General features: G+C 36.0%; 1 protein-coding gene and 1 pseudogene across 4 annotated transcripts in view; both read left to right on the forward strand.

Moving 5' to 3' along the window:
* The window catches only part of Foxp2 (forkhead box P2), a 534032-nt gene that overhangs the window by 31296 nt on the left and 477894 nt on the right, over window positions 1-24842 (forward strand). The window lies entirely within an intron of this gene.
* On the forward strand, window positions 432-9906 carry LOC116098481 (annotated as a pseudogene).

Consider the following 24842-nt stretch of genomic DNA (forward strand, 5'->3'; position numbering starts at 1 on the left):
GGCAAAGCTGAAAAGAATTCACCTGTGGATCATATCTTTCCCAGTTGAATTCAGTTGGTTTTCAGAACAGCAAGGAGTAAGTAGGGTACATGATACAGTGGACTTCAGAATGGCTTGAGGAATAGTTTGAAGAAGGAAAATTGTCATCCTTTCTTTTTCTTGAGTATAATTAGTAGTGATGTCACTCTTTACTTTTAGTCCTCCTCTGAGCATATTCTTAATAGTCATAATGAAGATAAGTAATAAAACATCCAAAATTCTAATGGAATAAAGAGAGGAATGACTGTTCCTGACTAACTTTTTCTTTAGTAATTCAGAATTAATTTTGAATGATCTTGACAGGCTAGAATAGATGAAAACTTGTAGTCCTGTAAATTTCATAAGAGAGATTAAAACAATGTTAGAATTAGAATCCTACTTAATGATAGCAGATGTTTATGACATTCAATGTGATAGCGGTAAGTGCTTCAGACTATATCTATAAGAGCAATTAACACAATAAACACTAAAGTTACAGAAAATTGAGACAAAAGTTAGATGACAATAGGAAACTTAAAAAGTAAAATATGAATATTGTATAAGGAAGTGTAGTATTTAATGAGATATTAAAAGTGTTTGAGATTAAAATATACAGCTAATTACTCTTAAAAATTATGGTAGAAGGAACAGGATATGAGCTGATGCAAGAAGTGTGGAATAGGGCTGTTCTGTAAAAGAGCCATCACCAAAAGCCAAGCACTAATTGTCTCCTATTTCTCAGCAGCATTCACACTTGTCCACATAGAGCACATTATAAATCTCACACCACAGACTGGGGGATCTTTTTGAGATCACCTGATTGGAGCCATATGCTCCCTTTGAGAGAATAGCTGCATGAGACATATCCTTTTACAATTTTCAAGTTTTGAATCAACCTCATAATATACACCTAGAATGCTTCAAAACAGTTATCTGCAGGAGTCTACAACCAAATCATTCATCCTCTGATGTGACCTGCTCAAAGTAATGTTATATTCCCAAGACAAATATGTTATGCTAGCTTAACAAACTTTAGGGCAATTACCCTATCTTCCTATGTAATTTATTACCATAAATTGATTTGCTATGTCAGCTTGAAATGTGTACGTGTGTGTTTGTGTGTATGTGTGTGTGTGTGTGTGTGTGTGTGTGTGTGTGTGTGTGTGTGTGTGCTTGTGGCTAGTTTTTATAAAATGGTCACAAACCTAAACATATCTGGGAAAAGGTAATCTCAGTTGAGGAATTGCCTTCATGAATTTGTGCTATGCATGGTTCTGCTGGTGGCCCAATGATTACTGACAAATGTACCACTCCATTTAGACATGAATTTTAAAAGAAAGCAAGTTGAGTTAGCCCTGGGATCAAGTCAGGAGGCAGCTGTCCTCCATGGACTATACTTCAGGTCCTACCTGAGGTGTCTTCCCGACTTTGTTTCATGATGGATTTTGATTAGGAATTGTAAGTCAAATAAACCCTTTCCCCCTCATGTTGTTCTTGGTTATGTTATTTTATCATAGAAACAGAAAGCAAATTAGGACAGGTAAATACTTTCTGTCCTATATTTTATAATTACATAACAATTGTGATTATTGACATGGAGTCTAAACATTATTACTTAAATCCAGATTTTACAGTTATGGAATCAGAAACTTTGGTGATCTATTTCAACCAAGATTAATTAGTTTAACTGAGATTAAAACTAGGGCATTTGTTTCTCAAAAAAAATTGACATGGGCTATTATAGCTAATTTTCATACACTAAAAGACATTTATGTCAGAGGCATGGATTTCTCGTGCATTTGAAGGCTGAGCAGTCAAGATCAGAGAGCATGACTGTGTCTTGAGGGTCTTCAGGCTTGTGTGATCTTACCTATATCTTTTTGTACAAAAAGTCGAGCAGAGGAATCAGGAGAACACGTGGCCTTATCAAATCCTAACCACCTTCTAGAAGCCTCACCTTCTAATGCGTTAGCAATGGGGAGGTAGAACACATGGATTTAGGGAGATACATTTAATGCCTCTCTAATATCTCTTCTTACATTATCTTCACTTACTATTCTTTGGATTCACTGTAGTTGAATATTCTGAAACATTTATGAACAAGAATGACAAAAGAAACAAATTCTTCTCTAAAACACTCTTATTATGGATTACAAATGAATTAATAGAGAATTTATGCCAGTTATTCTTTCCTTATCCATAGTTTCTTCCTAGATAAAGTGTGCCACCATTTAAGTATGATTTTAAAAATGGAGACTAGTAATCATCTTTTTGAAAAATAATGATGTAAAAAATGTGTGATGGGGCTAAGAATAGGCAGGTAGAGACAATCACTGGTTATATTTTAGCCTATAAATTTGACGCTCTTTTTCTTCAGTAAGTCAGAATAAAGCTTTGAATGATCTTGACAGGCTAGAGTAGATGAAAACTCACAGAAATAAATTTAATATTGATAAATGTAAAGTTATTTGTAGGTCTGTAAACTTCATAAACATTCATGTAGCCTATATGTTTTAACTGACTATAAACTTCCTTTAATCTATCAAAATGACATTTATTGAATTTAAGTTTAAGACTTCTGATTATGTGCCATATAATTTTGTTGGTTGCTAAAGACCTAAGATCCTACATACCACTTGATCTTTTGTGTGGAAGATATATGGGTGAGTGGGTTAACCTTCCATGCAGGACATAGAAGTTTGTCCAAGATTCAGAAAACAAGACACATCCTTCAAAATGGGAGAAATATAAGGAACTGTGCCATCACATAGAAGAACTTTGAATTATCTTCATTTTCATTAATGATTATTAGATGCAGATATGTGCCAGTATATGTTTATATCTGTACATATAAACAGTTTTAATCTAGCATCCATTAACAACACTTAGACCATTACTGTAATCTACTGACTAGTCTAATTGAGGTTTAGTATGTGACAGATGATTGCGACGCTGTGTACCTTCAGTTGGACAGAGCCACAAAACAAGTGGACAGAGGTAGTGGTGATGCTTGTTTTATCATTAGGCTATCATCCGATATGATGGGAGTCATTGTGCTTGTGCTACTCAGCTTTCTGTCTATGACAAACCTGGTAATAATCAACTGAAAATGATCAAAGACACATCTTTGACGTGTGGTTTTAGCAATTTTCTTTTGGTGGTCTCATCAGTTTTTGGTCAACTGCAGAATCTCATGGAGATGAGTGTGGCTAACACAGGAGATGGGAATGTGAGGTTGGGGTGGTGGGAGATCCATAATCTCAGTGAGCTAAGTAATTCTCTGTCTCATCACTCCTAGTTTTCAGTGTTTCCACTGGAGACTTTGTTCCTACATAACAATTGTAATGATCCTTAAATATCTGTAATGTATAAATCATTGGGTTAAGTATATGTAACATATTAATGATTGGGACTCATCATTAATAGCATTAAGGATTTCTTCCACTATTCAATGTGATAAACATTGAGTCACTAGTAAGTTTTGACTCTAATATGCCTTAAAGTATGCTGGAGAAAATCATCTCTATTAGTGATTTTCAAACATTGGCTTTCCAAAGAACACCCAGGAAGTCCATGACAAAGCATATTTTTGCTCATCCTTGGAAATTAGAATTTTGTGGTCTCCTTGAGGCCTGGTAATTAACACTTCTAACAAACTGCTAGGTGACATTGAGATCCTTTGCAGACTTTGAAGAACACTGATTTTTTATTATTGTATAATTATTGTATTTTATATACTTCTCATTTTTCAGTTTACCTTTAAAAAATTTTAATATTTTTGAATTATTTTTATTAGATATTTTCTTTATTTACATTTCAAATGTTATCCCCTTTCCTGGTTTCCCCTCCAAAAACTCCCTATTCCATCTACCCTCCCTCTGCTTCTATGAGGGAATTCCTCCACCCACCCACTCCTGCTTCTCTGTTGTGGCATACCCCTACACTGGGGCATCAAGCCTTCACAGGACCTAGGGCCTCCCCTCCCAAGGATGCCAGGCAAGGCCATTTTCTTCTTATTTATGCAGCTGGAGACATAGGTCCCTCCATGTGTATTCCTTGGTTGGTGGTTTAGTCCCTGGGAGTGCAGGATGTCTGGTTGGTTGATACTGTTGTTCTTCTTATGGTGTTGCAAACCCTTTCAGCTCCTTCAATCCTTTCTCTAACTCCTCCATTGGGGACCCCATGCTCAGTCCAATGGTTGGCTGTAACTATCCATCTCTGTATTTGTTAGGCTCTGGCAGATCCTCTCAGGAGACAGCTTTCTCAGGCTCCTGTCAACAAGCGCTTCTTGGCATCCACAATAGTGTCTTGGTTTGTTAACTGTATATGGGATAGATCCCAAGGTGGGACAGTTTATGCATGGCCTTTCCTTCAGGCTCTACTACACACTCTTTCTCTGTATCTCCTACTGTAGGTATTTTGATCCCCCTCCTAAGAAGGACCGAAGTATCCACACTATGGTCTTCCTTCTTCTTGAGCTTCATGTCATCTGTGAATTGTACCTCGGGTATTCTGAACACTGATTTGCATGTTTATTCTTAAACTTATGGAAAATTCTATGTAAAACTCACATGCACAAAAGCTTCTCTTTCATATGGCTAATCTCTATATATGATAGTAATGTCTAAAATAGGCTAACACCAGTAACGTGGGTTTTTTGTAATTGAAGTGTATATGGAAGAACAGACAAATTGTTATAAACACTCACATGTTAGGAGAATAAAGGAGATACATGTAACTTGGGAGATTTACTGGATAGGCACTCTTTTAAGATGCCCTGATCAGATATTATATGTAGACATTTGGAAGGATGGTAGGAACACATTAAAGCATTTGAAAGTAAGAGTGCGTGCATAAAGTTTTGAAATAAATACGATAGCAAGAAGGAAGCCAAATGATCAGTTTTACAGTTACTGATGATGAAAAAAGTTTACATTGTATTTCATATAATCTATTTATCCAGACTGGAAGATGCAAACTAAATACATATGGGCAGGAATGCTGCACTGGGTTGTTAGAGTGATTAAAAATTACCACTGATCAGTGGATGGAGCTTGGGGACTATTATGGAAGAATAGGAGGAACGATTTCGGCTCCTAAGGGGTAGGGACTCTACAGGGAGACCAACAGAGTCAACTAACTTCAACCTTGGGGCTCTCAGAATCTGAACCACCAACCAAAGAACATACATGGGCTAGACCTAGGCCTCCCAGCACATAGGTAGCAGATGTGCAGCTTGACCTTCACCTGCGTTTGGAACAACTGCAGCAGGACCTATCCCAAAAGCTGTTGCCTGTCTGTTGGATATGTTTTTCTAGCTGGCCTGCCTTGTCTGGCTTCAGTAAGAGAGGATGTGCCCAACTTTGCAAAGACTTGATGAGCCATGGTTGGGGATATCTGGGGAGCCTACCCATTCAGAAGAGAAGGTGATGTGGGAGAGGGAAAGAATTGTACGAGGGTGACCAAGAGGTGCAGTGAGCAGGCTGTAAAGTGAATGAATAAAATAATAATAACAAATAAAATAGACAAAATTAAAAAAAAATTACCAGTGATGCTGAGAATGGGTAACGTTCTTTGCCTTTGGCTTTGGTCTGATTGCTCTTCTAGGTTTTCATGTGCTGGGATTAACTTAATCTTAATACAGTATCTTATAGTAGTCTAGACAGAAGTATTCTATAGTTATTTCCACCTTACAGATGAGCAAAATAAGTCAAAGGGAACATAGTTTACTCTTTTAAAGTTTCAGTGTTGATAAGGGAACAGCAGGAGTATAAATTTTACCAATTGACTTAAAATGTTGATCCTTTAACTGCTAAATAAATTTAATAGATTTTGATGGCACATTGAACGATAAAAAAGAAGACATAAAGGATTCTAGATTTTACATAATCTTGATGTACTACAGAGAAGTAAGGAGTGAGGGGTTGTTTGTATGTTTTGGGAATTTTGGTGTTGTTTTGGTTTTTTATTTATTTTTCTCCTTGTATGATGAATCTGGGAAGCAGATGTATGGGGCTCTCTGAAATTCTTGTGTTGAATCCAGAATCCCTAATATAATGGCATTCCTGAAAGGGGCTTTAGACATTTAGTAAAGTCATGAATGGGAGTTTTGTCCTTATTCCTTTTAAATCCCTCAAAAATCTTTTCCATCTCTCTGTCATGTGAGCATATGAAGAGGAAGGGACATTACCAGATCTTTATTGTCCTATATACTAATCACAGAAATCCAGAGTCCAGTGTGAGAAGTAAGTTGCTATTATTGCAAGCTACTGTGTGTTTTGTACTTTGGAGTATACTTAAACTAAGAGGAAAGGGGTTTTGGATATCACATTTGGGTTTACAGTGTATCTATAGCATTGTGCTATAGAACAAGAATCATACCAAAAGAAGACGGGTAAAAACTGAGTGGTAAATGTGATGTTTGTAGGTATAATAGTGTAGAGTATATTAAAACTAATGTAGAATGTGGAATTTATGTTCTCTCAGTAGTTAGAAAACTAATAGATTGAGGTTATATAGTTATACATGAAAATAAAACTTCATTATACCTGGGGAAGGCCTCCATAAGGGTATACTGAAATACTGAGCAGTGGTCCTTCATATAGGGGTCTTTCAGTGACAATTTGAACCTGTTGTATTAATTAGCTCATTAGAGCTGATAGCATTGCAATTGTGTTTAAGCATTCAAACATTTGTTTTTAATCTCTTGGTTATTTTTGGTATTTAGTCTGTAGTGGCTTCTTCGTCACAAAACGTGGAAGTGTGATAAATTATTTTTTTAATAAAACATACAGTTTTGTACTGTCTAAGATTAATACTAGAAATTTCTTTAATAATTTTGTTTAAGTATTTCCCATTTTTCATAACCACTTTGTTTTTAATGTAGGGTAATTGTTTAGTGGAAAAATTATTTACTGTATCAATGGTTTAAAAAAATAGCAGTATTAATTCTACCTAAAGTAAAGTATAGCTGTTCATTACTTATGTGACCCTCCCCCCCACCTCTGCCACTGGGATTTTTGTTGGCAGAAATGAAATAATGAAATACAACCTTCATGCTGTACTGTGTAGGATAGATACTGTAAATTCCTGATCTTGCTTTCCCATTGATCTGGATTGCCATATGGGAATCCTGTTCAGCTGATCTTTATTTCCTGAGTCAGAAATTCTGTTTTACCTATCTTTGGGGCTTTCCACAGATATTCTCAGTGGATTGCCAGGCACTGCACTTGAAAGTGAACTTTCAAAGGCCTAGAAAGAAGGTTCAGGGCTGAAATGTTTACACTGCATTTTAAAATTTTTTTTATAAACATTTTCTAAGCTGATGGATCAGATGAAAGCTTCAGAGATCTGAGACCTCTGGATGCTGTATTCAGGTAACATTTGAATACAGAGAATTTCTAAGGTATGTTATGGGGCTCATAAGTTATACATGGATACAGAAATTACTTGTTTACATCTCATTTTTAACAGTGTATAATTTACAATTATGACTTCTAAACTTTTGAATGCATTTTCAAAAAATTTATTTACCTATTAATTTATGTTCAATTTAATGATCAATATTGAATAAAAACACAGCATAACTAACAATAGGAAAAAATTAAATTGTCACTAGAAATTTATTTATTATTTGTTTATTTATTTGGTTTTTTTGAGACAGGGTTTCTCTGTATAGCCCTGGCTGTCCTGGAACTCACTCTGTAGATCAGTCTGGCCTTGAACTCAGAAATCCGCCTGTCTCTGCCTCCCAAGTGCTGGATTTAAAGGCGTGTGCCACCACTGTCCGGATAGAAATTTATTTTAAAGAAAGTTATTTTTGTGATTTTGTTATTTGTGTGTGCAGCTACTTACATTACATAAAAACAAAAATGTCGATTTAAAGCAAATTAAAGTGAAAGTTTCAATAAAGAAAAGCTATTGTATGTTAGTCTCTTATTTAATTAGAAAATTTTATAACAGATTGCCTTACAATGTAATATTTTATAAGTTATTAGTAAACATTTCTTTTTAACATGATTTGTGACCATGTGTATATTAGGCGTTTCTACACTTCCAAGTGGCATACGGTCAAATTTGTCACTTTTCTTAGATTTGTATACCAACAAAATACCTAGCATGGAATAAAAAGTTTGCTAAATATCTTATGCCTCGTTTAAAGTTAGAGAATGTTTGGAAAACATATTTTTAAAGCATCAATAAGTAATCCACTTAATTTTAACATAACACACAGCATTTTCTTATTAAGCTTATTTTAACATTACATTAAGTTATTGCAAAATGCAAGCTCTCGGGAGTTCACATACACTGATGAACTTCATGGCATGATGAAGCCCTTCTTCGCATAGTATTATGGGAAGATTTACAAAATAGTATGCATGCCTAGCAGCTGATTTGTCAAAATATGTTGGATTTGATTTTTCCTTTTTTTGTGTTTCTCTTGTATTTTAATCTCACCTTGTGTGTTCTGGAAACAAGGAGTGTGAGATTTCCCTGTAAAACTGTACAAAATGCAAGTAAATCATGTGGCCACAGTCAACATACTTATTTGTAGATATAATTGTGATATTTAATACAGCCAGCAAGGTAAGGCTACATTGTTCTCCATTGAATGATTTTCATGAACATATTCGTTTTTAAAAGTCGTAGTAGGAATATACAAAGTGCCCAAATATGATAATTATTTTAGCCACGAGTTTAAAGAATTATTTAAAATCATTCCACAGGTTTGTTTAAAAATCTAAATTCTTGTCTTTCTGCTCGGCTGTTCTCCGGGACAGGAGGCAGCCGTGGCGCCCAGCCGGAATGGCATGATCCTGAAGCCCCATTTCCATAAAGATTGGCAGCAGGAGCGGACACTTGGTTCAACCAGCAGTCAAGCAAGATCCACAGATGCAAGACCGGGCAGGTGAAAGCGCGCCACATTGCCCCTCTTTTTGCCTTGCCCCTCGTGCAGCATTGCCCCTCTTCCCATGCCCTACAGTTAGATACCACACCAAGGTCCGGGCAGGAAGGGGCTTCAGCCTGGAGGAACTCAGGGTGGCTGGTATCCACAAGAAAATGGCTCGCACCATCAGCATCTCTGTGGTTCCAAGGAGGCAAAGCAAATCCACTGAATCACTCCAGGCCAATGTTCAACGCGTGAAGGTGTACCACTCCAAGCTTATACTTTTCCCCAGAAAGCCTTCTGCTCTGAAGAAGGGAGACAGTTCTGCTGAAGAACTTAAACTGGCCACCCATCTAACAGGACCTGTGATGCCCATCCTGAATGTGTACAAAAAGGAAAAGGCCAGCGTCGTCACAGAAGAGAAGAGCTTTAAGGCTTTTGCCAATCTTCGCACGGCCCGTGCCTGTGCCTGGCCCTTTGGTATCCAAGCAAAAAGTATCAAGAAAGCTGCAGAGCAGGAAATAGGAAAGAAAAGAAAAAGTAATGTGCAGTTGGAGAGTTGCAATAAATTTTCCATAAAGAAAAAAAAAATCTAAATTCTTTTTCTTTCTTTTGATTGGATACCCAGGATTCTGATAATTTTGGGTACTATCTAAATACTTATTGGTTATTTGGTTCCATTGGCCTTTCTCTGAGCTTCCAAAAGTCTAAAAGATTTTAGTCTATTTTATAGAAGAACCTAGTTTATTAATAAAATCTGCTTTCCAGTAAACACTGAGGTAGTTTTGGCCAGGACCTAAGCTTTCCCTGTATTTCTTCAAGGTCTGGGTACACAATCAAGAGGCAGTTGTAAATGTTGAAAGAAATTACAAAATAGCATAATTACTTTCCTACTTCGTTCTTCCTTTTCTGCTGTCTCCTCCACCCCTTACTCAATCTACTCCCTTTCTCCCAGACTTTCTTACCTTCCCCTCTTATTTTCATTTTGATCTGGCATGTTGAGTGAAATACAATGGTTACTGATCAGAGAGATGGCTCAGCAGTTGAGGGCACTGGCTGCTCTTCTAGAGACCTGGTTTGATTCACAGCACTTACACGGAGGCTATCAGCCATCTACATTAACTCCAGTTAGGGGGAATCTACAGCCCCCATCTGCTTTCCACAAGCTCTTCATGGCTATTGCGCAGAGACATGCATGCAGGCACAACAGCTGAATATAAAATAAAAATAGATGAATCTTTGAAAATATGGTGATTATCACAATAATGTATTGCTTATGACCAGAACTCTATAGACCTCATATTTTGCTGTTTTTGTTTGTTTGGTTTATTTGTTTTTTTTTTTGTTTGTTTGTTTGTTTTTGAGACAGGGTTTCTCTGTGTAGCCCAGGCTGTCCTGGAACTCACTCTGTAGACCAGGCTGGCCTCGAACTCAGAAATCTACCTGCCTCTGCCTCCCAAGTGCTGGGATTAAAGGCGTGCACCACCACCGCCTGGCTATATTTTGCTGTTTTTAAAAAGAACACAAATATAAACATTAATGTTCCTACCCAGTGATACACATGGATTTTACTGTGCAGATCTCTGAATTTTCTTTTCTTTCTAACACATTGCCTTATATTTGATATTTAATTAAAGTTTTATCAAAATAATGGATTAAAAGGAATGACTTTCATATTTACATACAATTTTATAATCAATTGATAAATTTTAATTTATTGTTGTCATTATTTGTTAGAAATTAGCCCATGCACTTGTACATGCTAAATATGTGAATCAGTACAGTCACCCATGGTCACATTATGTTTTGTTAGTTTTAACAAGTGCCTCTTTTCCCCTATAATCAATATGGAGAACAACAAGGCAAGGCTAGATTATATCACTCTATTCCTTTAAATAACAGGGATAACAGAATATGAATTTCCTATATTTGCACTCCCCCTTATGTGTTATGTGACTGCAAAATACTGGTGACAACAAAGGAATCAGGACTTTCAAGCTTAGAAGTTTCCAAGAACAACAGTGGCTTATGACAGGGGATGAGCCAGAGTCTTGTATATCCCTCGATTCTAGTCCTTCAGCTGTCTGAAATCCATGTGGACAGGAAGGTAGATGTAGATTAGAGGTCAATGTAAATGGGAAGCCTCCTAGAGTGGATTTTTGGTGTTTGAGGAGTCAGGCCAGCTGCCCTACTTCCCTCGGCCTTCTCCCACTTTTCAACTTGACAACATAGATGTATAACAGCCCAGAGACCATTTTCTCAGCCTTAGACTAATAACAACCCAACTTGAGATAAGCCAATACAGACCAATGATGATTCCTTTGTCATGAGGAACTCATTTGTTGGCACTATGGAAGGCATGTAAAATGGACATTTGATTTTACCAGTGAATGCCTCTTTATGTGATTAATATGAAGACTTATATTACATTGTATTCATTTTTCATCTGTGTGTATTTTAATAGATATGTAAAATATAAAACATGAAGATTAAATACTGGTTGACTAGATACAAACACAAAAACTCTATTGTAATTTGGATTTCAGATTTAAAAATGGAGTAAAGATGGGACTTGACATGAGTTTCAAGTATCATGTACTATCCTCCCAGCTTATTTATATAAACTGTGAAATTTGCAATAGCATGTATATACTGCGTATCATGAGCAGTTATGTTTCTGTGAGTGCAGGACTGTCTAGTCATGGTGGGAATAACGCTACTCCACCTTAACGGAGTCAGCCTCCTGGCCACAGACATTTTATACTTCACGTCAAACAAGTCCACCAAGCCCATAGTAATTTGCAGGTGTTCACACATTCATCCTTGTCAGGTTTCACCGTACTAACAAGAATAACAACTACGTGTATAGAATTTACGTCCTGGATTATACGTATTCTAGCAATGATTTAACATGCACAGGAGAATCTGGTAGATTATCACAAATGCTAGCCAAAGTTTTCAAGACACAAGAATCCAGGGGGATGGATGTGTTCATGGACTTAACAGATATTGTGGGATCACTTTTATTTTCAAAAAATTGTAAAAAAAAAAAAAGACAATAAAGACTAAAGTACCATCTTCCCAAAGATGGCTTTTACAATTTTATTCTGACATAGTGGTTTATTAACTAAACTGGGTGATAGTTATGGCTGAACTGGATCAATAGTGACCAGTTGCTTGTAGTGAAATTATGCTAAATAAAAGTATACGTAGAGTTTTAGAGTATAAGGAGAATGTAAAGTACAGACTCTCAAGATGAAGAAAATATATTTGCTACATGCATGATTCTAGTCATGAATAAAACCAATCTCATCATTAACCAATGACCTTCCCTAATATTCTGATTGATGTAGGGAACTATCCTAATTTTGGGATTGTATGCATGATGTGGTAATATTCAGGTACTTGGTTTTGGGCTTAGGGAGAGTTATTAGGAATGTGTAGGAAGCCATGAGAAGAAAAACTTTACATATTTACTTTTCTCTAAATTGTCTAGAAATGCAGAAGTAAATTAATTCCTGGATGTAGTGCTGTAGGTAGGTCATCACCTGAATCTATAGCTCTCCCCAAGTCTATTTATTTTGGTGTGCTTGAGAAAATTTTAACATGCAATTACTTGTAATTATATCTTTATTGTGCATTTGCCAAGGGAAAAGCACAGTATTATCTAATACCAAATAAGTGTCAATGCTAAAAACATACATACACATAACATTATATAAACCAAGCATGTCATATTTAGGAATATATATATGTATGTGCATATACATCTATGCATGTGACAGCAATTAATATAAAAAGAGTTCACGAATGAGATTTGGAGGGAAGGAGAAGATATATGTATATATGAGGACTTATGCATGCTTACACGTGCGTGTGTGTGTGTGTGTGTGTGTGTGTGTGTGTTTGTGAGACTTGTGTGAGTGACAGGGATGGAATCCAATGGACCTGGAGTTACAGGGGAAATGAACTCTAGTCCTCTGAAAGAGTAGCAAGTGCTCTTAACTGCTGAACTATTTCTCCAGCCCCTACCTTTTTTCTTTCCATCCTTTCCAGAGTATTCCATTTTTTCATTATGTGCTATATATCACATCTCCTATATTTCTGTGCCTAACAATAAGTAAATAAAACATTGATAGGGAAATCACATGAGCATATTTCTTAATAAATTCTTTGTTAGTGCCATAAGAACAATAAAGTAACTTTCTAGCTATGGGAGATATAAAATAACTATGGTGCGCACAGGAACTGAATGATGAAATTGTGTTAACTGGTGACCAGAGACTTCATGCAGTAAACTCTCTTATCTTCATTCTTCTTTAAACTCGTTGAACTGTAAGAATATTCCTGTAATCATTTCCTTTCTGACAGGCCTCACGGATTTCCTGTAATTTCTAATGGATGCTATACTCTCATGTTAGTTTGAGTAATAAACTGAGGAAAATATGATCCAATATTAGCACAAAACCACAATTTAATATAGCATATAGCAGACAACTAGACTTCAAATTTCCATTTCTTATTCTAGTGTCAACTTCTACTATAAACACATTTATTAAGCTTACTTTTCTATTTTAAGAACTTTTCTCTACTTATTAGTTATTTTATATCACTCATCTTTTTTTAAATGAATATTCAGTTAGGATATTTATTTAGGAATATTATCTATGTAATTAGGAAAATTTATTTCTCCTTCAAAAGTTTGGATTCCAAGTGTTTGAGATGTTGAATTAAAGAATTTCATGGAGAGCCTCAACCACTCATCCATGCTGTACTCTCAGACCTACCTCAAGTCAGACAATCCATGCATCAACTCAAGTCTGTTGAGTGACCTAGGCCCCTGCTCATTTACACAATCCACACCCTACCAGGCTTAGCTGGGGCCACTTAACTTGTACAGTAGTTCAGCCAGATAAATGTAGATTTAGCTTTTACCAAGATCCACAACTAGTCAGAAATGCAGAGCATAAATGACTGAGGGGTTCAGAGCAGCAATTAGTATATCTGCATCACATATAGTTCTGGAAAGATCTCGTGAGATAGGTAGAAATATTGTAAAGGCCAGATGATCAGGAACCTCTCTTTCATATAGCATCTTCTAGACACAACAGGGAAGTTTTACCCTTCAACTCAGAAACATAATTGCCTAAAGAAGAATCATATAATTGCATAAAGAAAGCACGAGTCATCATGACAGCATGTGTAGGGGAAATTTCACAAGGCCCCACCCTTAGATGAAAAGGTACAGAAAATCAAGGACGCTAAGAGGAGAATCCACTTTCTCCAAAAAGAATCCCCAAATATGCTACCTCATCCTAAGAGATTATTCTAAATGTATATATGTCAGCGACACTAAATGAACTTGTGTGTGTGTGTGTGTGTGTGTGTGTAAAACATTAATAATTATGAAAACTCTTGAATTTGATAACGAATAGTGGGAGACAGAGGATGAGTTAAGAAAGGGGAGTGGAGACATCGCTATGGTTCAGACACAATATTCATGTATGAAACTCTCTTAAAATATTTAAAATTTTATGGTTAAATGTATTTCATTTCTTATACCCAGAAGACTGGTGCATGTCTACTTTAATTTTGTTTGATCATGATTATGTAAATCATTTTTTGTTATACTTTAAAAAATTAAGATTTAAGTAAATGCTGACTGGGGCTGGTAGAGCTCAGCAATCTAGAGCACACAGAGCTATTGTGAAGACCTGAGTTTTGTTCCCAGCACCCAAGCCAGGTGACTAACAATAGGCTGTAATCACAAGTCTAGGAAATCAGACATCCCCAGCTTCAGGGTGCAACTGTACTGAGTGCACAAACCGCATAAATACATATAATTAAGCATAATTTTAAAAAAGATAATAAATTCACATTGATGATGAGAACCTAGTTAAAAGCGCTCTGAGGAGACACAGGATTTTTAACATCTGAATACAACATCATATTTTCAACACATTTTGGCATTCCGAACATATTTTCTAGTGCATTTTCTTTCTTCAAAGTCCCTCTCCTAGTATGCTCCCTCATATCCTCTGTACGTTTAGTTAGTTCTCAAACAAGTCGCTTTTGTGCGTCTTTTGTTGTAAATACCTTGGATCTCTGCCTGTCAGAATGCCTTCTCTTTTACTAGGTTATGCTGAGGACATCAGTAATGTTGGCTTTTTCTTTCTGGAATGAGAGGAGAAAGAAGGATACACGGCACTAGAATCAGAGAGCAAGAAGGAGATGAGCCCTCTGACTCCTCTTAGAATTTTAAACTAAGCCTTACAGGGGAAGGAAAAAAAAAAAGACTTCTCAAAGTTGACACAAATATATAGGGGGAATCACAGTATAGGGCTTAAGGGCTTTAGCTGAAAGTCCTATATTTGAGAATTACTGAAGGAGTTTAATATTATTGTGTAGTTTATGTAGCCTGCCATTTGTGGGAACTTGCAGATACAATGCATGCAGATTAGTCTGCGCACCTCCCCAGTCACACACACTGGCTGCTGGATATGGTGGTGATATCACAGAGTGAGTTAGCATCTGTTCAACCCTGAGTCAGTGACATATGCTGTGTCTTATTTTGACTAGCTAGTAGTTTGAGATTCAAGAAAAATGTGATCTTAGGAAAATATGACAAAATTACATTTTAGTACTCAAGAGATTTGTGTTTGTGGGACTATTTCGAACACGAATTCTTTAGTTTGAAATAGTGCCGAAATTATGTCATCTTGCTTTTTCTGTAAATTTTTGGAAGAGACTCATCTCTTCCTTTTTTATTATGGACTACCAGCATTATTCAGTCTGAATTTTCTAATTCAATCGTATCTGTACTTTGCTCTGTGTCTTTTAATAATTTCTTTATAAAAACGATTTTCTTTTATCATCTATAATTTAAGCTTGGCCACAGAGAAGCTAGGATCCTTCTGTTTCTACTTAGTATTATCATTCTTTTGAAAACATACATTCTTTTACAAAAATTTTATTCATTGTGTTTATAGTATACACACGAACATCAGAGAGCTATCGTTGAAGGCCCATTCTCTCCTTCTACCAATGGAGCATCTGAGGGTTGAACTCAACTTGTCACAGGCCTGGTACTTTAATCTCTGAACTATTCTGCCAGCCTCAATAATAATTTTAAAATTTCAGCATTTTTAAGTCTTGAATTGTGTTTGTGTTTCATTGCCATGTAGTAAAAGAAAATTAAGGGAAAAACATATATTTGTCTAAATTAAAATTTTATAATAGGAGACTTGAGAGAAAAGGCTCATTGGTAAAAAACACTTGACTGTTCTGGAAGAACCAGGATCAATTCTATGACTGTACATAACAGTTCACAAACTTCTATAACTCCTAGTTCCAGAGTTTCTGAAACAGGCTTCTGGCCTCGGAAGACGTTTCATGTTATGGTTCACAGGCATGCATGTAGGCAAAACATCCATGTACTTAAACTAATAAATAACACCTTGGGAAACATTTTTAAAGATGAAAAATTTCATATAGATTAGAAAGACATATTTTCTATCAAAGTGTTGAGGAAAATACTTATTTACTGGGATTTCACAAGCATATTATTTTGTGTCAACAATGTTTGTTTTTCTTCAGAATAGGTTTTAAGGTCCTCTGTCACTGAGAAACTGGAAGTTTTCAGACAAACCATTTACAATGTTTTGTCTTCATAGAATGAGATGCAATTCTTTGTTAATTGTTGATAGCTGATAACACTTCCAGAAAAACAGAAGAAGAAAGTCTCAACTTCTACTGAGATTTGAATTTTAATATTTTCATGTCTTGTCTTTAATGGATAAAGTGGGGATTTTTTAAAATCACATGTAAGTAAATGTACAAAAATCTTTTCAAAACTCATTCATGCACTGTGTGTACAAAAGTATCAGAATAGGTATTTCAGAATATTGAGGCATTATGAGACTTTGAGAAAAAAAATAGGTATTGTGTTTCATTTTCATTTACTTTTCAAAAGGGGAATGTTGGCTTTGTTATGTTGGATTATTATAAGTTTTATTTCTGCTACATTTTATCACAGTGCACACTGAGCATAAATAAACTCTGGTATGCTAAACCTAATAGCAATTAGACTGGAAGTGTTTGTGTTTCATCACTGTGAACTTCGCAGACATGTTTCCATGACAACCTCCATGCTGGTTAAGACAACCAGAGGTGATCAACAGTTTACGTATTTTTTTTTCACTTGTGAGAATGGAATTTGTGTTGACAGTTTTGGCCTTTAATAGCACTTTTGTTCCATGTGAAAGTATTTGTTTACCAGATCATATGCTGCTAACTGTCAAGACGAAGTGGGGTGACTGCTTTGATAAAAGACTGCATTAAAATTTTGAGTCTTTGAGTCTGAAGCTCTTTTACTCTAATTATCCCCATCAGTAATGAAGAGTTCATTTGCTTCAGTACTCCACAAATAACAGTTTATTAAGACCAAGTAGAAAATCAAGGGGATCATGATTTTGTTTGACCATCTGAAAATGGAAATTCTTTTAACCATATCTCTTAAAGTTTCCCTTGTGTGCACGAATTCATGTGTGTGCACACATGTTCACTTTGAAAATAATATTTAAGTGACATCTTTGAAGGTGGTTGTTTGTACAGTATTAGTGACTTTTCTCACTCCATTCACTTCCCCAGAATACTGAAACATCTGTAGTAGTTTCTGTTAATATATCTGGATAAAAAGACATGTGCAAAATAGAGATAAAAATAATAGCATCTTCAAGCAAAAATTCCTAAGATTCTCTTGCTGGTCAAGGAACTGATAATCTCTGTATTTCTGGCTTTATTTTCTATGTCTCTGTCTCTCTGTCTCTGTGCTTCTGTGTCTCTGTGTCTCTATTTTTTCTGTCCCTCTCTCTCCCCCATCCTGCCTCTGTGTAATTATACAAATTTGATAGTGCTATTGCAACAATTGTATAGGTCAGGGTACAGCTTCTGGTCTTGGTTTTTGCATTCCACATTGTCTGAGACAGGATCTCAGTCACACGTTCCTTTCCTCGTCTTCCCTCCCACCTCTCCATTTTGGCTTCCCTTCTTTCTCTGGCATATGCTTGTACGTATTTAGCTTGTAAAACATCTAGCCTAGTGGTGGCCTCTGGTGATTTTTCTGCCTCAGCTTTCCATCTCCCTGTAGGTGTTCTGTGACTACAAATATGTACTACATGTCTGGCTTTTATGGGAATTCTAAGGATTTCAACTCTATAGTCTTTACAAGCGCACAGCAAGAGCACTCACCACTGAGCCATCTCTGCAGGCTCTCCGTCTTTACACTTAAATAGAGGTTGTCTGATGTTGAAGACATGTCTACCCTGACGTTTTAAAATTAAACATGTGTGTATAGTATTAAACTATTGGAATTGTGAACATTTATTCCTCAGAGCTCTATGAATTTCATGGGAATGTTGGGAGCATTTGTTCCCATTATTCACACAGGATTTGTACTCATCTCTTCCTGTCAATTGTCTCCATGATCACAAACCAGCAGTATCAAATATGTGAGAAATGAATCCTTTTGAGGGAAAAGTTATATTAAATGCTTTTATATTATTCACACATGTAAAATAAGCTCTTTGGTTTCAAAAATACAATTTATTTATTTTAGTTAGGCTTCTTACCCTTGAACATATGTCTTTTCAGCAAAGTAAAAAAAAAAATGGTTTCCAGCATTGTAACAGATCAAAAAATCAATGGCAAATTATAAATTAATCAACATTATCATTATCTTTCTCAAAATTATTTCTTGAAATTAAGTAAGTAAAGTGGTATTTATGTAAGCTAGCCTGCACTTTACTTCACTTTTCTGTAAGCAAAATGATGTTGAATTCCTTCATTTTCTTTCAGTCTTTATCTTGACATCATCATCATCAGTAATCAGTCATCATCCACTCAATCACAAAACCTGGAAAATTTGAAAATGTCCTTGAATTCAATCATTCATCCACTTGGTTCTTTTCAGGAACTGAAGATGTAGCAGAAAAGAAAGAACAGCTAATTTTTCTCTATTTGTAACTATATTCAGATATAAAGAGTACAGCAATAATGCAACCCTTTAAAGATGCAGCATGTAAGATGGAGCTTAGGGCTGTGAAGAAAAATAAAGTTAAAGAAAAATGGTAGTGTATGTGTGTGTGTGAGAGAGTGTGTGTGTGTGTGTGTGTGTGTGTGAGTGTGTGTGTGTGTGTGTGTGTGTGTGTGTGTGAGAGTGTGTGTGTGTGTGTGTGTGTGTGTGTGTGTGTGTGTGTGAGTGTGTGTGTATTGGGGAAGGTAGATATGTAGCATGATCAGGAAATAGTCACTGAAATGGTAAGGCCTTTTGTCTGGGAGAACCTCTTGAACATGTTCAAAACTGAATTGGTGAACAACTGAAGTTCTCTCAAACCTTGTCATGTTATAGTCTTCCTCATTGCACAAAATATAAATGATATCCAGCCAATGTCAAGATTAAAAAAACAAAAAAACAAAACAAAAAAACCCACAAATCTGTTTTAACTTCTGTTAAATGAAGGGATGAGGTATATGTGAATTCTGAAATGTAAAGATACTAAGGATGAGGGAGCAGCCATGTTTTAAAACATTTGTGCCCCTGGCAATTTTTAAGCAAGGGTAAGCTGGCTATTTTAATTACCACAAATCAAGGGGGCCAAAATGTGTTAAGAGATGAGGTCTCTAACTTCAGGCTATGTGGGTTATGTCACATCGTGGGAGACTTGTGAGAAGATGAGCAATACCTGTGATGATCACTTTTCTCAGTTTTCTGATCTTTTAAGAGATCTTTTGTTTCTACATGTAATGATGTCTTCCACTGTTGCATTGACATAGACACTACATCATTGCAGGGGCTCTGCAAGGGAGTAGAAAAAAATCTTTCATGGCCAGGAAGTAAAAACAAAGAAAAGAATGAGAAGAAAGCCACTAAGCCCTTCTAGGACATGTCCTCTAAGGATGTAAAACGCTGCATTAGGCTCTTCCTCCTAAAGCTTCCATTATATACCAATGCTACCAAGGGACAGAGACAAATGTTTTAATGTAGTAACTTTAAGGAAAATGGATTCAAACTATAGCATCTCTCAACTCTACTCTTGTGGTTGCTGTTTAGATGGTAACTTGCACGAAGGGATGAAGACAGTAGAGCAAGCATGATGTGATTAGTTAGGAATTTGTTGCAAGAATCTCAATAAGAAATAATAGTAATTTGAACTGGGAGCAAACAATGAAAAATTACCAAATTGCAGAGGTATTTTGCAGGCTTAGCCTATGAGTTTCCCTGACAGAATTAATGGGGTACCCAGATCATGGAAAGGAGTTACAGTTAGTTGATCCAGGATATATGGAGATGAGACCCGACAGCATAAAACTCTTTTTTTGGGGGGGGGTGTCATGGGGAAATAGTAGACCTTATCTTGGTATATCTAAGAGATTTATTCACAAAATTAGCCAGAGATATTAAGTAAGTATCTGGAGTTTAAAACAGAGGTGATGAAAAAAGAAAAAAAGAAATTCTTTGCAATACCTACACTACCAAAGAAGGGTTCTAGAAAGAAGCTGTGTACAGACTGAGGCCTGAAGAAGAACAGGATGATAATTAAGTATACTGGAAGCAGTTAAGGAGGTAGAAATAAAGCATGAGAATTATAAAGAAAACTCAAGGAATATATACATATATTTGAGATTTCATGTATGTAAGCTTTTTAAGAAGATATGTGATTTATGGTGTATAATGCTTATAAGTGAAGAAAAAAATTGAAATTTTCTTTCAAGAACTCTGTTGAAGCAAAGGTGTTGTAATGGCTACAGGAGAGGATCAAAGAGACCTCGGGATGAAAATGTGAAGATGAGTATTCCACACATGCCACTGTTCTGAACTTCATGCATTTGTTTGAATAAAAGTATAATTATTGTATGTTTTCAATGAACCTTCTAAGATTTAAATTGTTTTTATGTATTTTATGTGTATAAGTATTCTGTTCCCGAGGTATATGCCTGATATACAAAGAAACTGAGAGAAGGCATCAGATCTCCTGGGGCTGAAGGTGCAGATGGGTGTGATCTGCCAAGTGGGTGCTGGAAAGTGAACCTGGGTCGTCAGCAGGAGCAAAAGCTACTCTTTAGCACAGAGCCACCTTTCCCCAGCACCATTCACAGATTCATCTTTAAAATGTATTTTAAAGTTTATTATAAAGAATTTACAAATAAAAATTCCATCCAGCAAAGTAATCCAGCTCCAAAGTCTGTACATATTGGTGAATTTATTTATACTCTTTGTGAATAGCTAGAAGCTGCGGGGCTTCACATTAGTCTTTCACTAAAAAACATATTTTATTTTATGCATTTATTTACAACACACACAAAATTTATGACAGTTAAAACTAGAAAAAGAATTACCTTTACAATCTTATCCATGTCTTACGTGTCCAATCCCCTGATCTTTGGCTTTTAGTTTTTCTTTCTTTCTTCCTTTCTCTCTCTTTATACTGTCTGTCTTTTTTTCTTGTTTCTGACCAGTTTAGATGATGTCTTTGCTCCAGGGTTTCATAGCACTATTCTGAAAATGCTACTTTCTGTGGCATACATTTTATGCTTTTTAGTTTAATATATCATGAGCATTATCTTATTAAAATACATTTTAAAGATAATTTAATGATCACTATATGAAGATACATTTTGTATAAGCACACACTGTCATTAACTGTTTTTTCTAAACAATATTAATTGCCTGTTTTCTTTTTTATGCATTTTTATTAGTTTTTTGACATCTTTTCTAAATGTTTTGATAATAATCATCTTTATCTCCCAACTCTCTTCATATCCACTGCCCTTCCTCACCCAGTCTTTTGTCACTTAAAAAAATTCTTCAGGACCAATTTATGCTTCTCAAGTATTTTACGGCATGTGGTCATCTAATAGACAGTGGTTGAATTATCTAGAACTAAACTCTCAGAAAAAAACCAAAAATCCAAAAACCTCTTTCCCAGCATCAAAAAATTACCAATTGCTCTGTGGCTAGGGGTTGTATTCTGTACCCAACCCTCTTCGCCACTGTGGGATTTGGTCTGGCTTGGATTCGCATAGGTTTCTACATCTTTGCCTAACTCCTGTGAGTTCATATATGTAGCTTTCTTGCTGTGTCCATAACACAATGTTTCCTGGTAGTCATCTACTGACTCTATCTTGTATTCTTTCTAAACCCTGTTCTGCAATGCTCACTGAGCTTTTAGGGATAAGGACTTGTTAGTCCTACTATAAGTCACCATCTTCTGTAAAAAGAATCTTCTCAGATGACATGAGAAGGTGCATAGATATGTTTATATAACAAAAAATTATGAAGAGTTGAATATTATGTCCATGTAGCAGCATAACAGTTGTAAGCTCTCCCTAGAGCATATGACCTATGTATCCATATGTTCTTAGACCAATAGTGCCAGGTATGGGATTCATCATCTGTAGTATGCATTAAGTCCAATCACAATGTGCTCATTTATTTGATAATATTCATGGCACAATTGCACATGTGAGCTTGTTCTGCCAGGCCAGGCATTACTGTAGCTTTCAGGGTTCATAGCTTTGTATTATCAATGGTTTACTTTTCTCTCCTGGTAGCTCATATAGCATTTTCCCACACTACAAAAACTATCCAGGGTGACTGAAGTCTGTCTGTACCAGTTTTATTCTGTCATGGTCTGTGTGTTTTCTTCAGCAATAGAGTCTTGCAGTTAAGTTCTGGGGAGTAACCAAGAATAGTTATTCTATTGTCACTAATAGTTACAACAATGTGCAATGTTCAGGGGTGGGGTCTATGGAATCAACAACATCAAAAGAGGAAACCCATTCTTGGCACTGGCTTTTTAATAAGCTATCCTTGATGTCTTGCAGGGACATTGTTGGCCTGCCAGAGGATAACTTTGAAGCTTTCCTTTCTTATTGTAATTAAGACCATCAGTCACAAAATTTGTGCTTTATGCCTCCGTGCTTCCTTCAGGATTTTCAAAATTAGGATATATGTATATAGGTAGAGCTGTGTTAAGGCATGAGGGCAGATTTCCAGATTTCTCAGAGTTCTTACCAGTTTTTAGCCCCTTTACCATTACCAAATTGTAGTTTCCTGGTTTTAATTAAAATCAGATTTTATTCCTTTTAATCTTATAGTTAATTAGATGACTTATGTGATAAATTCAATTTAATTATTTCTTTCTGATCTTCACTATATGTAGAACTAAATTTATTGTTTTAGGGAAAGAGCAAATTGAAGTGGGAAGAAGGCAACTAGTAGGTTAATATGGAGCCAGAATAACAAGTTTGTGGTAGGATTGTCCTTGCTCTTATCTATTCCAGGAGTGCTGGATATTTTTTTCTATGCTAGAATAACAATATATACTTGAGGATGTGTTTACTTTATGCTCAGCTTCTTTCACCCTTCCATTTTTAAAAATATAACATCTCAAGGGAAATGTTTTTCACTTGTTTGTTTGAGAACTATGTAAGGAAAATATATAAACTCTGGGTACATATTAGCCAGTATCTTTGAAATTTAAAAGCACTAAATACAACCATCCAAGGAATAAAAAATGAGGTATATAAGTTTTAAAAGTGTGTCTGATTTTGAACAAAAATTTTAGAAATGTATTTCCCTTACCCAATTATGGAAGTATCCATAGATTGCAGCCATTTTCCATCTGACATTTGTGAACCATATATGGGCAATCTCTCTCTTATTTTCACCTTGAGTCCTAAAATGTCCCTTTCTCTTCTGTAAAAAATGTTCATAGGTAATTTTCATTCTACTTATCTATGTATTGCCCATCTAAGATTCCACATCCTCTTTTAGATGTAAAATATGCAAATAAGATTCATCTGTTTATGATATAACAAAATGAAGGATTGGCATAAGAAACTGGAACATCAGGTTTGGTGGAAATGGTGACCTTCAGCTTCTCACTTTACAGTCATTACAGGGTAAATTTAATGTGGCCAGGTAAAGTGGTCAATGCACTACACATGCAGCATCTTCATATTATCACATCTGACGTCTACAGTATCCAAGTATCTTTGCTCATCAAATGTGATATTTTTTGTTAGTTTGTATATTGCCTACCTTAATGAAGAGTGTAACTTTGGCCCTTAAAATTTATATGTACAAACAAAATAACTTAAAAATGGTCTAATTTATTTATTTATTTATTTATTTAGTTAGTTAGTTAGTCTTTTATTTATTTGCTTGTTTAGTTATTTATTTTACTCTCTAGATTTAATTCCCCCCTCCAAGTCCACTATCGGAGTGTTCCATGTCCTGAGAGTGTCTCACCTCCCAGGTTTTTGGTACATTCTGGAGAGTCTCCCAAACCTCCTACCTCCCAAGGTTGCCTGTTTCCATTTTTTCTGCTGACCCTCAGGGCTTCAGTCCTTTTCCCTCACCAAATCCAATTCCCTCATTATTCCTCCCACCCTCCTGTCCACTTTCCCTTCTAGGTCCCTCCCTCCCTCCTCACTTGTGATTGCTTTCTGTGACTGCTCTCTTTTCCCTCCCAAGTGAGAGTGAGGAGTCCTCACATGGGCACTTCAGCTTGTTGACCTTTTTGAGTTCTGTAGACTATATCTTGGGTTCTCTCTCTCTTTCTCTCTCTCTCTCTCTCTATCTCTCTCTCTCTCTCTCTCCTTCTCCCTCTCTCTCTCTCTCTTTCTTTCTCTCTCTGTTTTTGGATAATATCCACTCATTAGTGAGTACATAACATGCATGTCTTTTGGGGTCTGAGAATGATATTTCTAGTTCCATCCATTTGCCTGCAAAACTCATGATTTCCTCATTCATAATAGTTGAGTAGTATTCCATTGTGTAAATGAACCATATTTTCTGTATCCATTCTTCTGTCTTGTGACATCAGGGTTGTTTCCAGCTTCTGGCTTCCACAAATAGGACAACTATGAACAT

The sequence above is a fragment of the Mastomys coucha genome, unplaced genomic scaffold, assembly GCF_008632895.1.
Source record: "Mastomys coucha isolate ucsf_1 unplaced genomic scaffold, UCSF_Mcou_1 pScaffold20, whole genome shotgun sequence".
NCBI classification, from domain to species: Eukaryota; Metazoa; Chordata; class Mammalia; order Rodentia; family Muridae; genus Mastomys; species Mastomys coucha.